Source organism: Jaculus jaculus, chromosome 19, assembly GCF_020740685.1.
Source record: "Jaculus jaculus isolate mJacJac1 chromosome 19, mJacJac1.mat.Y.cur, whole genome shotgun sequence".
NCBI classification, from domain to species: Eukaryota; Metazoa; Chordata; class Mammalia; order Rodentia; family Dipodidae; genus Jaculus; species Jaculus jaculus.
Window position 1 is genome coordinate 26,746,953 of NC_059120.1, and position 15,683 is coordinate 26,762,635.

General features: G+C 40.7%; 1 protein-coding gene and 1 pseudogene across 2 annotated transcripts in view; both read right to left on the bottom strand.

Moving 5' to 3' along the window:
* Window positions 1-15,683, bottom strand: part of Dpyd (dihydropyrimidine dehydrogenase) — a 1,202,971-nt gene that overhangs the window by 760,431 nt on the left and 426,857 nt on the right. The window lies entirely within an intron of this gene.
* Window positions 5,449-6,294, bottom strand: LOC123456052 (annotated as a pseudogene).

Consider the following 15,683-nt stretch of genomic DNA (forward strand, 5'->3'; position numbering starts at 1 on the left):
GTTCCACTTCACAGCTATTATAAATTCACCAGGAATAAACAAAGTTGAGCACATACTTCTAAGGAAATGAGATGAGTCCTTAAGATATATGCCTAGGAGTGTTATAGCTGGGTCATATGGTAGATCAATCTTTAGCTGTCTTAGGAACCTCCACACTGATTTCCACAATGGCTGGACCAGATTGCATTCCCACCAGCAGTGTAGAAGGGTTCCTCTTTTTCTACATCTCTGCCAACATTCATGAACATTTGTTTTCATGATGGTGGCCAATCTGACAGGAGTGAGATGGAATCTCAATGTAGTTTTAATCTGCATTTCCCTGATGACTAGTGACATAGAATATTTTTTTAGATGCTCATATGCCATTCATATTTTTTCCTTTGAGAATGCTCTATTTAGCTCCATAGCCCATTTTTTGATTGGCTTGTTTGATTCCTTATTATTTAACTTTTTGAGTTCTTTGTATATCCTAGATATTAATCCTCTATCAGATATATAACTGGTGAAGATTTTTTCCCATTCTGTAGGTTGCCTCTTTGCTTTTTTCACTGTGTCCTTTGCAAAGCAAAATCTTTGTAATTTCATGAGGCCCCAGTGGTTAATCTGTGGTTTTATTGCCTGAGCAATTGGGGTTGTATTCAGAAAGTCTTTGCCAAGACCAATATGTTGAAGGGTTTCCCCTACATTTTCCTCTAGCAGTTTCAGAGTTTCAGGTCTGATGTTAAGGTCTTTAATGCATTTGGACTTAATTATTGTGCATTGCAAGAGAGAAGAATCTATTTTCATCCTTCTGCAGATATATATCCAGTTTTCCCAACACCATTTGCTGAAGAGACTGTCTTTTCTCCAATGAGTATTTTGGGCACTTTTATCGAAGATCAGGTGGCTATACCTACTTGGGCTTACACATGGGTCCTTTATTCTGTTCCACTGATCTTCATGTCTGTTTTTGTGCCAGTACCACACTGTTTTTGTTACTATGGCTCTGTAGTATAAGTTAAAATCAGGTATGGTGATACCACCCGCTTTATTTTTTTTTTGCTCAGTATTATTGTAGATATTTGAGGTTTTTTGTGATTCCAAATGAATTTTTGGATTGTTTTATCTATTTCCGTGAAGAATGCCTTTGGAATTTTGATAGGGATTGCATTAAATGTGTAGATTGCTTTAGGTAAGATTGCCATTTTCAAAATATTAATTCTTCCAATCTAGGAACAAGGGATGTTTCTCCACTTTCTAGTGTCTTCTGCAATTTCTTGCTTGAGTGGTTTAAAGTTCTCATTGCAGAGATTCTTTATTTCCTTCATTAGGTTTATTCCAAGGAAATTTATTATTTTTTTTTTGATGTAATTGTGAATGGGAGTGATTCTCTGATTTTATCCTTTGTGTGTTTGTTCTTAGCATATATGAAGGCTACTGATTTCTGTGTATTTATTTTGTATCCTGCTACATGGCTGTAGGTTTTGATCAGCTCTAACAGTTTGCTAGTGGAGTCTTTAGGGTCCTTTATGTGTAGAATCATGTCATCTGCAAATAATGATAACTTGATCTCTTCCTTTCCAATTTGTATCCCTTTTATTTGTGTCTCTTGCCTTATTGCTATGGCTAAGACTTCCAGAACTATATTAAATAAAAGTGGGGACAGTGGACACCCTTGTCTTGTTCCTGGTTTTAGTGGAAAAGCTTCCAGTTTTTCCCCATTTAGTGATATACTGGCTGTAGTGTTGTCATAAATAGCTTTTATTATATTGAGATATGTTCCTTCTATTCCCAGTCTCTGTAGGACTTTTATCATGGAGGGATGTTGGAATTCGTCAAATGCTTTCTCTGTATCCAATGAGATGATCATGTGATTTTTGTCCTTCAACCCATTTATATAATGTATTACATTTATAGATTTGCATATATTGAACCATCCCTCCATCACTGGGATAAAGCCTACTTGGTCAGTGTGAATGATTTTTTTTTTTTTTTTTGATACTCTCTTGTATTCAGTTTGCCAATATTTTGCTGAGAATTTTTGCATCTATATTCATGAGGGAGATTGGTCTGTAATTTTCTTTTTTTGATATATATTTGCCTGGTTTTGGTATCAGGGTGATGCTGGCCTCAAAGAAGGAGTTTGGAAGAATTCCTTCCTTTTCCATTTCCTGGACAAGCTTACGAAGCAATGATATTAGCTCTTTCTTAAAGGTCTGGTAAAATTCAGCAGTGAATCCATCTGGGCCTGGGCTTTTTTTAGTTGGGAGATTGATGATACTTGTTCAGATCTCCATGTTTGTTATAGGTCTATTTAAGTGATTAACCTCATTTTGACTTAATTTAGGTAGGTCATATAAATCAAGGAAATCATCCATTTCTTTCAAATTTTCATACTTTGTGGAGTATATGCTTTTTTAGTATGTCTCTATGATTTTTTGAATTTCTCTGGAATCTGTTGTGATGTTACCTTTTTCATCTCTGGTTTTATTAATTTGTGTCTCTTCTCTCTTTCTTTTGGCCAGATTTGTTAAGGGTTTATCAATCTTGTTTATCCTTTCAAAGAACCAACTCTTTGTTTCATTAAATCTTTGGATTTTGTTGCTGTTGTTGTTGCTTCTATTTCATTAATTTCTGCCCTAAACTTTATTATTTCTTCCCATCTACTGATTTTTGGTTTGCCTTGTTCTTCTTTTGCTAAGGCTTTAAGGTGAAGCATAAGGTCATTTACTTGCGACCTTTCTAATTTCTTAATACAGGCACTTAAGGCTATAAATTTACCTCTTAGAACTGCCTTCATTGTGTCCCAGAGATTTTGGTATGTTGCGTTCTCATTATTGTTTGACTCTATAATTTTTTTCATTTCCTTCTTGATTTCTTCATTGACCCATTCATTTTGATTTCCTCATTGACCCATTCATCATTTTGTAATGTGTTGTTTAATTTCCATGATTTTGTGTATACTTTAGAGCCTTTCTTGCTACTGATTTATAGTTTGATTCCATTGTGGTCAGACAGAATGCAAGGAATTTTTTCAATTTTTCTGTATTTGTTATGATTTGATTTGTGTCCTAACATATGGTCTATTTTAGAGAATGTTCCATGTGCTGCTGAAAAGAAAGTATGCTCTGCTGCCTTTGAATGAAATGTCCTATATATATCTGTTAGGTCCATTCCTTCTATGACCTCATTTAGTCCAGTTGCCTCTCTGTTGTTTTTTTTTCCCCAGGATGACCTGTCAATTGATGAGAGTGGGATGTTAAAGTCACCCACTACCACTGTGTTTGGTGTTATCTGTGACCTTATTTTAATTGTGTTTTTTTTGATGAATTTGGGAGCCCCAATGTTAGGTGCATATATGTTTAGGAATGTAAAGTCCTCCTGTTGGAGTGTACCCTTAAGCAATATAAAGTGACCTTCCTTATCTTTCTTGACTAATGTTGGACTAAAGTCTACCTTGTCAGATAGTAGGATAGCAACCCCTGCTTGTTTTCTAGGCACATTTGCTTGAAACACTGTTTTCCAAACTTTCCCCCTAAGATAATGTCTATCCTTTGTAGAAAGGTGAGTTTCTTGGAGAAAACAAATTGTAGGAGTCTGTTTTTTAACCCAGTCTTCAAACTGTGTCTTTTCATTGGGGCATGGAGGCTGTTGATATTAAGAGATTATTATTGAAAAGTGTGTATTTATGTTTGCCTTTTTGTGTGTGTGTGTGGTTCCGGTTCTACCTGTGTTGCTTGCTTTAACTAGTATGTGAGTACTGCTTGTTTTTTCTTTTCTTTTTTTTTTTTTTCCTAATAAGACTAAATTTATTCAATACCCTAGTAAAAGTTTTGATTATAAGTATCCAACAATATAAAAAGTACAAAAACAGATCTGTAGGTCTCTAATATATTAATACAAAGTGCATGACTACGTAGAGCACGTCCTACAGGCAGGGAGGTGGAGGGGAGAAGGCTGGTTGAGAACTAGTAATAAATAAATAAATACAGAAGTAGAGATGATCCATCATAACATATTCTACCACCGATGCTACAGCCAAAATGTACAAAAAAAAATCCCATTTCAAATTAACGCAGGAGAATGACGACTGAACTCTTGTGCTCCATCCTCCAGGGTTATGGGCAAACCGACTGACATGTGCACATACATGGTGGCTTCAACTAGGTAGGCTGTTTCTTAGAAGAAATATAAATGTTTAGACTAAGAACTAGAAAACAATAGGATGCCCATAGAAAGTGGCTCACTCCTTACACAATTTCAACTTTACAAATCCAGTTTTCAAAGTGAGCATGAGTCTTGGTTTCTTAAGGCAGGCACATGCTCCTCCCTCGTCATGACAAGTCTGAAGAGGCGCTATTGTACTTCCTGAACTTTTAAGGAAAGAGGTGATCAGAGAACTGTGGGTTGGGTTTGACTGAGCAGTGTCAGGTGAGGATTTAGACATGCAAGACGTCCACATTCAGCATCTCAGTGCTCAGAAAGCCCAACTCAAAGAAGCCAAACATAACGCAAGTGACCACCTCTTTCTTCTAATCCACCTTAAATAGATGAGGAAAAAAAAACCCCAAAACCATAATAGGTCAAACAGCTTAATAAGTCAACTAACTACTCTATAGATAAAACCTCCACAAAGGTCAACTGAGGTAATCCAGAGCTAAAACTGAATTGTGCAGTTTTCAATGACGTCCCCAGATAGTTCTGTAACACCATCGTCAACTATTTACACACTGCAAGCCCTCTAAGAAGCTGTCCCGAGAACCACGCGCCTGTGTTCCTCTGCCAACCCGAATTAAGAAGTCAGTCCATTTTGCTAGTTTAGCATTTCTAACCGAGCATGTTCTCTATGTGTGGTGACGCTTTGGTACTATCTGCCTATCTTGTTCATCGTACAGGCTCACCTCCTCCTCAGAAGGAGCTCTGGTTCACATAAGGTCTTTTATCAATGTGAAGATGAAGCGGGGTGACTCAGGATGCATGCAGTTAAGCTACCTGTGTCTTTAGAAATTACATTCCCCTTCAAGTTCTTTGTACCAGAAAAGCTCATTCTGTCCTGCTTAATAATCAGTAGTACAGGATTGAATAATCAGAACCTTGGCAAGACCTTAGTACTTTAAAACTATTAACTACCTCTAGGGGCAGGTCATGCTACTGTTAGGACAAATGATCCACATGAGGAAAAAGTGTAGCCAGCCATCCCCAACCACTGCCTCTCCAAACAGGAGGACTAAACTACATGTGGTTATCATACAACAAATCCCACCTTTGTCCCCTGAAGTCCCCTAAGTCCATTCACTAGAAGGGGACTGGTAAAAAGCCTTAAAGAGCACTTTACAGCAGCATTCGGCTTTCCTATGAAATAGTCAGCATCTTAAATATCATGTACACTTCTTTTTCATTGCAGTAAGTTAGACACTGGCTTCAGAGTTTGTGGGACTGGGGAAGGGGCACAACCCATTCAAATTTATTCTAGAAAATGTCTTTTGGCAGAATAGCAGATATCCAAGTGAAAAATAGAAGGGTCAGTTTATTGCTTTGTGGTCCTTTCAAAAATTTAAGTTGCTTTCCGTTCCTGCAGGACCTCAGCCTCCACTCCTGAGTGGGGAGGGGCAGAGGCGCCGCCCTGTTCCTCCGGCTTCTCAGCCACCGCTTTCTCATTGCTGCGGCAGGGCTGGAACAGGCGAGTGTCGATGAGGACTTCCCCAAATCGGCCCTTGTAGATGATCCCACAACATATTTTCTGCCTCTTCCAGTATGTAAGGTCTAAAAAGGAAAAAAACTGGTGTTCTGTTAGAGCTGGAAGCCATCTCTGTGTCTGAGCCATCATCTGACTGATTACTGTGACATGGAGACTGGGCTGGCGAGGCACTGGAGGTGGTACTGTGGGCATCAGAATTGTGACGTTTAAATTCCTTCTGCAGTCTACTGATCGGGTTGCTTTTGATCCTGTTTCCAGATAAACTTTTCACTTTCTTTGGTTTCAGTGTTGTCTTTAGGCTGGGTCCTGCCCTTGCATCTACCACATGATTCCAGTTTTTTTTTTGACCCTGCTGGCAACTTCTTCCATCTTTTCACAAGCAGCACACAGGCATTGCAGATGTCTCCTGAGCGAGTCTCGTGCAACCCAATACAGCTCTGGAAGTCCTTTTCATAACGCTTGCTGTCAGTGAAACGAGAACTGGAGGACTTGGCTCTGCAAATACAACAGCCCTCTATACTTCGGTACATCTTTGGCTTGTGAAAACCAAACATCTTTTCGTCTGGGCAATAGTAAAAGAACGTGCAGTCCGGAGAGCAGAGACCAGCGCTGCCCGCGTTGCCATCTCCACGAGAAACTTCTGCTTGTTTTTTCTAGGTTCCTTATATGTGTCCTTTTCCTTTTCTTCAGCATGGAGGATTCTACCAAGTATTTTCTGTAGAGCTGGTTTTGTCTTCAAATACTCCTTTAACCTGCTTTTGTCATGGAATGTCCTTTTTTTCTCCGTCTATTTGAATGGACAGCTTTGCAGGATAAAGTAACCTTGGTTGACAGTTGTTATCTTTCAGAACTTGGAATATATCACTCCAAGCCCTTCTGGCTTTTAAAGTTTGTGTTGAATAATCTGCTGTAATCCTGATGTGCTTGCCTTTGCAAGTAACTTGATTTTTCTCTCTAACTACTTTCAATATTTTTTCTTTGGTTTGTGCATTTGGAAGTTTGTTTATGATGTAGCGAGGAGAGGTTCTTTCCAGGTTTTGTCTGGCTGGGGTTCTAAAGGCTTCCTGTATCTGCATTGGCACCTCTTTCCCAATTTGGCGGAAGTTTTCTTTTAATGATTTTGTTGAAGACGCCTACTATGCCTTTGGAGTAGAATTCTTCTCCTTCTACTATGCCCTGAATTCTTATGTTTGATCATTTCATAGTGTCCCGAATATCTTGAAATTCCCACTCATAATTTTCTACAAGTTTGTCTTTCTCTTTGTTGGACTGTATTAGATCTGCCACCTGGTCTTCTAGCTTAGATATTCTCTCCTCTCCTTCATCCATTCTAGTAGTGAGATTTTCTACAGAGTTTTTTTATTTCATTAACTGTGTTCTTCATTGCTAGTAATTCTGACTGGTTTTTCTTTATTATTTCTATTTCCTTATTTATGTCTTATATTGCCTTCTTTATTTCATTAAATTTGTGCCCTGCGTCTTCTTTGATTTCCTCTTTGATTCCTTTTGATTTCCTCTTTGATTTCTTCTTTGATTCCTTTGATTTGTTCTTTGACCTCTTTCAACATATTTACACTCATTCTTTTGAAATCTTTCTCAGGCATTTCCTCTAACTCGTTCTTACTGGAGGTCATTTCTGTTGCATGAATACTTTTAGGTGGATTTATATCATCTTGTTTCTTAGTTTTTCTTGTGTTATAATGTATATATTTTTGCATCTTGGATTAAGTTAATGCTTGGATTTTCTAGCTAGCTGGGTATTCTTAGCTAGCTGGGTATTCTTAGCTGTATTGATTGATTTGATGTAATATATTTTCAGGGTAGGAGCTTAAGGTGTTAGTGTGGCTCTTAAGACTCACAGAGTATCTACAAAGTTGCTCCTAGGAGTTGAGTTTCCCTGCTATGGGAGTATTCAAGTAGGCTGAGTGGAATAAAATCCAGGTAGATTCTAAAAGTTAACTAAACACTGTACCCATTCAATTAAAAACAGCCCCAAATATGTATGCAAGAGTAGTTATTATAACAACCAGATCCTCTATCATCAAAGAGTTTAAGATTTCTGGTTTGCTGAGGGATCCATGTCAACTTGTGACCAAGTGAGACCCTTCCCTGGTGCAATCCCAGTTACCTTGGATGACTTTAGTCTCAGTCAAGTTGCTGCCTGGGTCATCAGGCTGCTGTTCTGATTTCTGGAGCTGGGCACTGGCTTTTCCTGCAGGGCAAACCGAGCCTGGCAAATGTGGCCCTGCAGATCAGCACCTCCGCTGCTGGAACTGCTGCTGCTGCTAAAGCTGTCGCTGCTGGATATGTTGCCACTGCTGATGAAGCTTCCACTGCTGGGTCTGTTGCTGCTGCTGCTAAAGCTGCTGCTGCTGGGTCCACCACTGCTGTTGCTGTGTCCACCACTGCTGCTGCATCTGCTGCAGCTGTAGTTGCCACTGCTGGAACCACCACTGCTGCTGAACCTGCTGCTGCTGGGTCCACCGCCACTGCTGCTCCTGAAGCTGCTACTGCTGGGTCTGCCACTGCTGCCTCTGAAGCTGCTGCTGCTGGGTCTGACGCTGCTACTGCTTCTGGATCTGCTTCTGCTGGGGCCACTGTTTCCAGTGCCCAAGCCACTGATATTGCTGCCAGACTCTGCTCCTGCTTGGGTCCATTGTCAGCTCAAGTTAGCGTGGCCGGGCCCCGGGACCACTGCTCTGTTCACTGGAGCTTTGCTCAGGCAGTGGAGGAGGGGAGGGAGCTGCAGCTGCTATAGTTCTCTCACTGTTCCATGTGTTTTTCTACTTTGTGATCTGCTCCTCCATTGCTTACTGCTGTTGTCTATTCATGTTTCTTGAGTTGCAGAGAGCTCCAGTGTGAGTGGTAGCTACCCTCACCTGGCTTTTCCTGCAGCTTGATCTGAGCCTGGCGGCTTTCTGGTGTGCCGCCACCACTGCTGCAGTTGGCGGACCTGCCTGGGCTGCTTTTCCCACCTGTGCGGTCTCTGGATGCTCTGGATCTCTTCTACTTCTCCACTGCTGCTTCAATTTCCTATACACCTCACTTTTTAGTAAAAGTGTGCATTTTGCTGAGTTTTTTTTTTTTTTTTTTCTTTTTCCCCCCTAGGCTGCTCTGTCATGGTACCTACACCACCATCTTAACCGGTAGTCCAGCTTTGCCATTTTTAAAGAAACTGTTTTTTTTTGTTGTTGTTTTTTTTTTTTTTTTTTTTTTTGGTATTGGTCTTGTTGCTCCCTGATTTATACTGCCTTAGTCTTCTTCCATCATTCATGGGGGTAGGGTCTTACTTGGCCCCAGGCTCACCTGGAACCCTTTTTATAACAAAAATCTCAGCCTCCCAGTTGATAAGATTAAGGGTGTGGGGCAACACACACCCTTAGGAACTTTGACTATGTTAGATGATCTGTTTGTTTTAATACTCACTCTTAAAGAAATACTTCTTGCTGGTTTTATTGAATGTGTACACAGATTAGTTGAATTTTAGAATTTGCATTTATTTTGCTCCATCCAGCCTACTAGAATCCTTGCATAGCAAGCAAATGCAACACCTAGGGTACTTCTGCTGTTACCCTGGAAGTCCTATAAAAGCCATAGCTCGCACCTGAAGAACGCAGGAACCAGATGGACGTCATGACAGGCTTCAGAGTCCTCAGTAGGCCTAAGTTTCTGTTTCCTGGCAAGATCTAAGTTTTTTATCTTCTGGTAAGGGTGGGTTTAACAGTTACTGGAAACTGATTACGCCATACATTCCTGTAGTCATAGGTAAGTTCAAGACCCAGCCTGCGAACTTTGCTCACCAAAATCCAAAGCCAACCAGAAGAGCACAAGTGCAGTTACTGTTTAAATCAATCAATCATGTACCCATCCCCTACTTTTATGTTCAAATCCCTGTAAAAACCCTACCCTCCCACTACTCGGGGCTCTTTTATAGATCCACTGTGTTGGTGAAGTCAAGAGACCGAGCTTAAGCCCAAAATAAAGCTCCTTGCCCTTGCATATGTGTTTGGTTCTCCTTGGTGGTCACTGGGGATGCTAAGAACTGGGCATAACATTTGGGAGCTTGTCCTGGATCTTCTCAGAGACTGCTAAGGACCACCAACACATGGAGCTTAGGTCACTGGCTGATAAGTGTACTTCTTTGTTTTGACTTTCCTGAAAACCTGTCCTTCATTCTCCTGTTCATTAGAAAATTGTGGCTGGGGCAGACGCGCCCATGGAAGCCACTCTGCTTGGAAGGTGGGTCCTGGGTGTTCTAGGCCCACCAGGAGGGGATTTCATCCCCCTGTTTATAGAGACAATGTGGGTTGCTACCGCAGAATGGCGAGATGCCATGGTCTCATTTGGTTTTGTAGTAACTGGCCACTTTGTTCAGACGGGTCTTGGGTGCCCCAGGCTTGCTTGGAGGGGATTTAATTCCCCTATCTGTAGAGACAATGGGAGAGGCTGTTGTCTCAGTTTTGTTGTAATTGGCCACTCTGTCTGGACAGCAGGTCGTGGGTGCCCCAGGCCCACCAAGAGGGGATTTCATTCCCCTATCTGTAGAGACCACTTGAGAGGCTGTTGTCTCAGTTTGTAGTCGCTGGCCTGCTGAACTTCTTTTGTTGTCTCTCTTTTTTTTTTTTTTTTCCTTTACTTTGTTGGAATTACTATTTGTGTGCTTTTTGTTGCCTCTCCTTTTCTTTGATGGAATTATTATTTGTGTGCTTGGACAGATGGGACAGATGCAGACTATCCCACTTTTTTTTTTTTTTTTTTACTGACAGAGCACTTTCAGGACATTAAAAATTAGGTCCTTTTGGAGTCACAGCATTCCTTCTTTGGGTTATGGGGTCCCCAGACCAAGATGGTAATCAACTTGGGATGATTGTCAAGAATTGCTACAGATTCTCTTTACTACAGAGGAAAGAGAGAAGCCAGACTGAAGCCCAGAAATTGATTCTGGGCACTGATGGGAATCCCACCAATAATCAGACTGTCATTGATACTTTCTTCCCTTTGATTAGACCAGACTGGGATTTCAACATGGCAGCAGGTAAGGAGAGAGCTGTTCAACTTTCTCCCAGGAGTGTCTTTCTCTCTTCACATGCTCACCCACCCCTGGTTGCCTGGATACCTTCGGGTGAACCACGGCCAGTCCCCTGAACAAAAATCCAAAAACCCACAGCTGGTGCCTGAACAGAGACCTTATGAGATGGACAGGGTGGATGAGTGCTCTCCCAGGACTGGGAGACATTGGCCCATGCAGCCTTGCCTCCATGTTTTGAGGGCTGGCAGGTTTCTCTTTATCCTCCTTTATTTTTGGTTCACACCATCGCGTTGGACCAGACACGACAAACTGGCAACTGATGTCTCTTGGCTGAGGCCACTCTTCAGTATTGACTGAAGGCCAGCTGTCCTCTGCCTGGACCCTGACAGCCCATTGGGTGTTGGCAAAAACCCTCTATTTATTACACACACACACACACACACACACACACACACACACACACAGAAACCCAGTAACACATTGATCTCCTAAAAGCCTGTAGGGCAGGTCGCTGGCCTCTTAAACTTGTGGACAGGCTAACACCTGGAGCTTTGGAGAATCCCCCATGTGCTAATCAGCCCTCAAGAATGTTGCCTTCTGGTCTTGGCATTTCTAATCTTTTTCTGTCATGGGTAACATTGCCTCCCGCCAAAATATATAGAAAGATATATATCTCAGATCCATGGAATAAGAGTTCTTCTGAAAGTTAAGGGAATTAGCTCTCCCACATGGAGGCAGGCTCCTTTTGGGAAGAAGTCCTCCAGGTCATTTCTTGACTTCTGGGCATTCATGTGGACCTGCATAACTCATCTGGCTAGGAAATGATAAGCTCAGGAAGGAAATTTCCCCTCACTCCTTTTAAGCAGCAAAATTACAAGCCAGCTTTGCAAAAGCTCCAAAGCAGCTTGGGTCAGAGTCAGGTGGCACACAGACAATGGTGCCTCTGCCCATGCAAGTGGCATGTCTCTACCTCCTCTTCCAGTGGCCTCTGAGCAGGCCCACTCCTTTTTCACTGGCCTCCCATGGGGCCACATTCTTTAGAGGCCTCCTGGCAGTCCTGGAGCCCTACTCCCCTTTTCCTCCATCAGGTAGTCAGAATCCTTGGCTTCCGGCAATCTTCTTGGCCATTACCTCCATGTGTACTAGAACGGACCCCTGGAGAGTGCCAGAAGTTGGGCAAGCCTGATCTAAGGTGTATACAAGCCCCGCACAACTGCAACAGCACACCAAAAAGTGGCAAGAAAGAAAAGAAAAAAGGTCACGTTTAACTACAACCTACGAAGAACTAAAGTTTTACATAAAAAATGTGTCAACTTTGTTACATGATAACATAAATATAATTATTGAATTTATGTTCAAGGTCAACTTCAGCTTTCATAGAGGATTATTAAAAACAACTGAATTATCTCTAAAGTGGTAACTTATAATTTGTCAGGTATTATAAAAAAAAATTGTAAAGTACTTAAAAGGAGGAGGCAACTGACCTGACTTCTAGGCCAGCCTGCCTCAAGATAGCAACAATATTTGCCTTAGTTTAGTGTCTTATTGGTATTACTGACATAAAATTTTCTTTAGACTACTCACTTGTTAATGAGTAATAGGATTAATTAATTTGGTGTAGTTTTTCATAATAGCCTTATAACAAAGGAGGTTAATAATGGGATGAGATATTTTTCAATGTTGGGACATAGAAAGCTTGTTAAAAATTCTTTCTGAATGGTACTTAGATGAGAATGTTAAAGTATGTGGATAAAGTTGTGCATATGTAGGAAAGAATTTTCAGACTAAACCTAAATGCCATGCCTCAAGTTAGAGATTTTTCAACTGTTTACAGACTCTTAAGGATACTCTAAAAGTTTTATATAGGGACACAGTCTTAATCTAAGTTCATCTCACATTAGACACAGGTGATGCCTATGCTAGGTGGGTCACAAAGTCATAAGTACAGATGTAATTGGAGGTTTAACCAGGTTATAAATGTTAGATGTTTAAAATGTGAGATGTACCTACTTTCTATACTTCATATATAAGGCTTATGCTGCCACAGTACAACAAAAATTTTAAATATTGGACAAAATGATTTTAGAAGCCTTGTGCCATTCTTTAACTAAGACTATTTCAGTAATCAAATATGTTCTCTATGTACATATATCCAGGCTAGTGTAACTTCCTTTCTAAGTGTGTTAATTACCTACATAGAAGCCAAAGCCAATTTGAATCATCAGAGCAAGAGGTGCCAATATTTTGGCCTGTGCTCCTAGGTCATGAGGCCACTGGAGATGATGGGACACTTCCACACTGGCCCCCTGGTAAGTCACCTGTATTCCTGAGCAGGGAGGATATGGAGACCCAAACAAAATTGGTATACAGTCTGAAACAGGAGAGTCACAATTGACGAGCAATCAGTCCTCCTGACTTCCCAAAGAAGGGAAAACTACTTGGCCAGCATGGCCCTGACTCATCCTAACAGATAAAAGACACCAGTAAGCTATGGGGCTACTTCTGTGTCCCTAAAGTCTCCTTGGAGAGTCATTAGTGACCTCCAAAACTAATCCTTAATTAAATGTGGCTATCTGCATGGTCTTAAACACTCAGAGAGAAATGTATAACCAAAGATAAAAAAAAAAAAAAACAAAAAAAAACCTTACATATATGAATGGCCTATTAAGTGACAAGAGCTTTCCAAGAGGGGAAACAAACATTAAGACATATCATTTACCCATAGTTTAAATTGTATAATCAAGAAAAACAAGTATAGATGTTCAAAGGGTTATTTTCAAATCTAAAATATGTAAATAATCTGGGACACTGGGTGTTGCTATTGCTGTGAGATACTGGAACCCCACTGGAAGGGACCCTACATCTGCATCCTGACCACACCTACTGCTGTGAAAATGGACAGCATTGCCACTTGGATTCATCACACTCACATCTGACTGGTAGATCCACAGGCTGAACCTGAGGACTATCAGCCAGAATGGAAACGCAGCACCCCACCCAAGCTTCAACTCAAATGCTCCTGATCCTGACTGTGCTCCTAACTGTATGTATTGTGGCAGCTAATCCCCACCAAGTTTATAATCTGACCTGGATAATAACCAACACTGCCATGGGGAAAATTCTTGCCCCACAGGGAACCTGGTTTCCTGATTTGACCTTCGACCTCCATCAACTAGTGGGTGACCCATGGGACTCTGTGGTGAATCAGGAAATTTTTTATTTCTATGTATGCCCTGGGCACTTAAGGAAAGCAAGAATCAAAGGAGTTGTGGGGGATCTGAAGCCTTCTACAGTGCTGGCTAGCAACGTGTGTCTATTGGAACCTGCCTACTAAGGGAGACCTTATCACCATGACATTGAAGCAGACCAGGGACCAAAATGTTGCCTCCCTCCATTGAAAGGAAATGAGACCTGTAATTTCGTTCCTCTCAAGTTTACAGAAAAAGGGAGACAGATGTCCTGGGATAATGGAAAGACCTAGGGAATAAGACTGCATGTTACTGGGTATGATCCTGGTGCCTTATTTACTGTCCCATTGGTGACAACATTTCCTAATCCAGGCCTGGTAGGGGTAAGAACAGGCATTGCATCTCTCACCCTTCAAGGAAAACATCAAGTATAGACTTATACATTCAGAGGCTGAAAAACGTCCATTACTCAGAGAAAAATGTAGAATCCTTAGCTGAGGTTGCATTATGGAATAGATGGGGGTTGGACTTATTATTCCTCCAGCAAGGGGGACTATGTGTGGCCTTAAGGGAAGAATATTGTTTTTATATCAACCATTCAGGTATAATTAGAGACTCAATGGTGAAGGTAAGAGAGAATTTGGAAGAAAAAAAAAAGCTGATAGAGGATGGTTTGAATCATGGTTCAGTCATTCCCCATGGTTATCTCTGATGTCTGCTTTAGCAGGGCCATTACTTTTATTTTTGTTGCTAGTCACAATAGGACTTTGCATTATTAATAGATAGTTGCTTTTGTTAGGGAATGCATTAATACAGTACAACTTATGATTTTAAGATCACAGTATAATTCAATTGGGAGCCAAGATTGGCTCCTCATGGCACACAGAGAGGGGGGAATGAAGAACACAGGAACCAGATGGACGACATGACAGGCTTTAGAGTTCTCAGTAGCCCTAAGTTTCTGTTTCCTGGCAAGATCTAAGTTTTTTATCTTCTGGGAAGGGTGGGTTTAACAGTTACTGGAAACTGATTATGCCATATATTCCTGTAGTCATAAATAAGTTCAAGTTCAATTACCCTAGATCCAGCCCGCCAATTTTGCCCACCAAAGTCCTAAGCCAACCAGAAGAGTACAAGTGCAGTTACTGTTTAAATCAACCAATCACATACCCATACCCTTCTTCTATGTTCAGATCCCTATAAAAACCCTACCCTCCCACTACTCAGGGCTCTTGTATGGATCCACTGTGTTGGAGAAGTCAAGAGACTGAGCTTAAGCCCCGAAATAAAGGTCCTTGCCATTGCATACGTGTTTGGTTCTCCTTGGTGGTCACTAGGGATGCCAAGAAGTGGGCATAACAGCACCTTAAGCTCCTACCCAGAATATATATAACATCAGATTTATACATATAACATTATAGCAGATAATTACGAAACCCAAACATCAAATTAACACATGATGCAAAAATCTCTACATTATAATATAAAAAATACAAAAAACAAGACAATATAATTCCACCAAATATAAATCCATCAGAAAATACCTTCAGTGAAACTGATTTATATGAAATGCCTGAAAGAGATTTCAAACAAATGATTATAATCATGTTCAAAGAAATCAAAGGAATCAAAGAAGAAAATGAACTCCTGAAGGAGAACACAGGAAACAAACTTAATGAAATAAGGAGGTTAATACAAGATGTAAGGAAATAGAAATACTGTAGAAAAGACATTCAGAAATATTAGAAATGAAAATCTCAGTAAGTTAAATATAATACTCTTTAGAAAG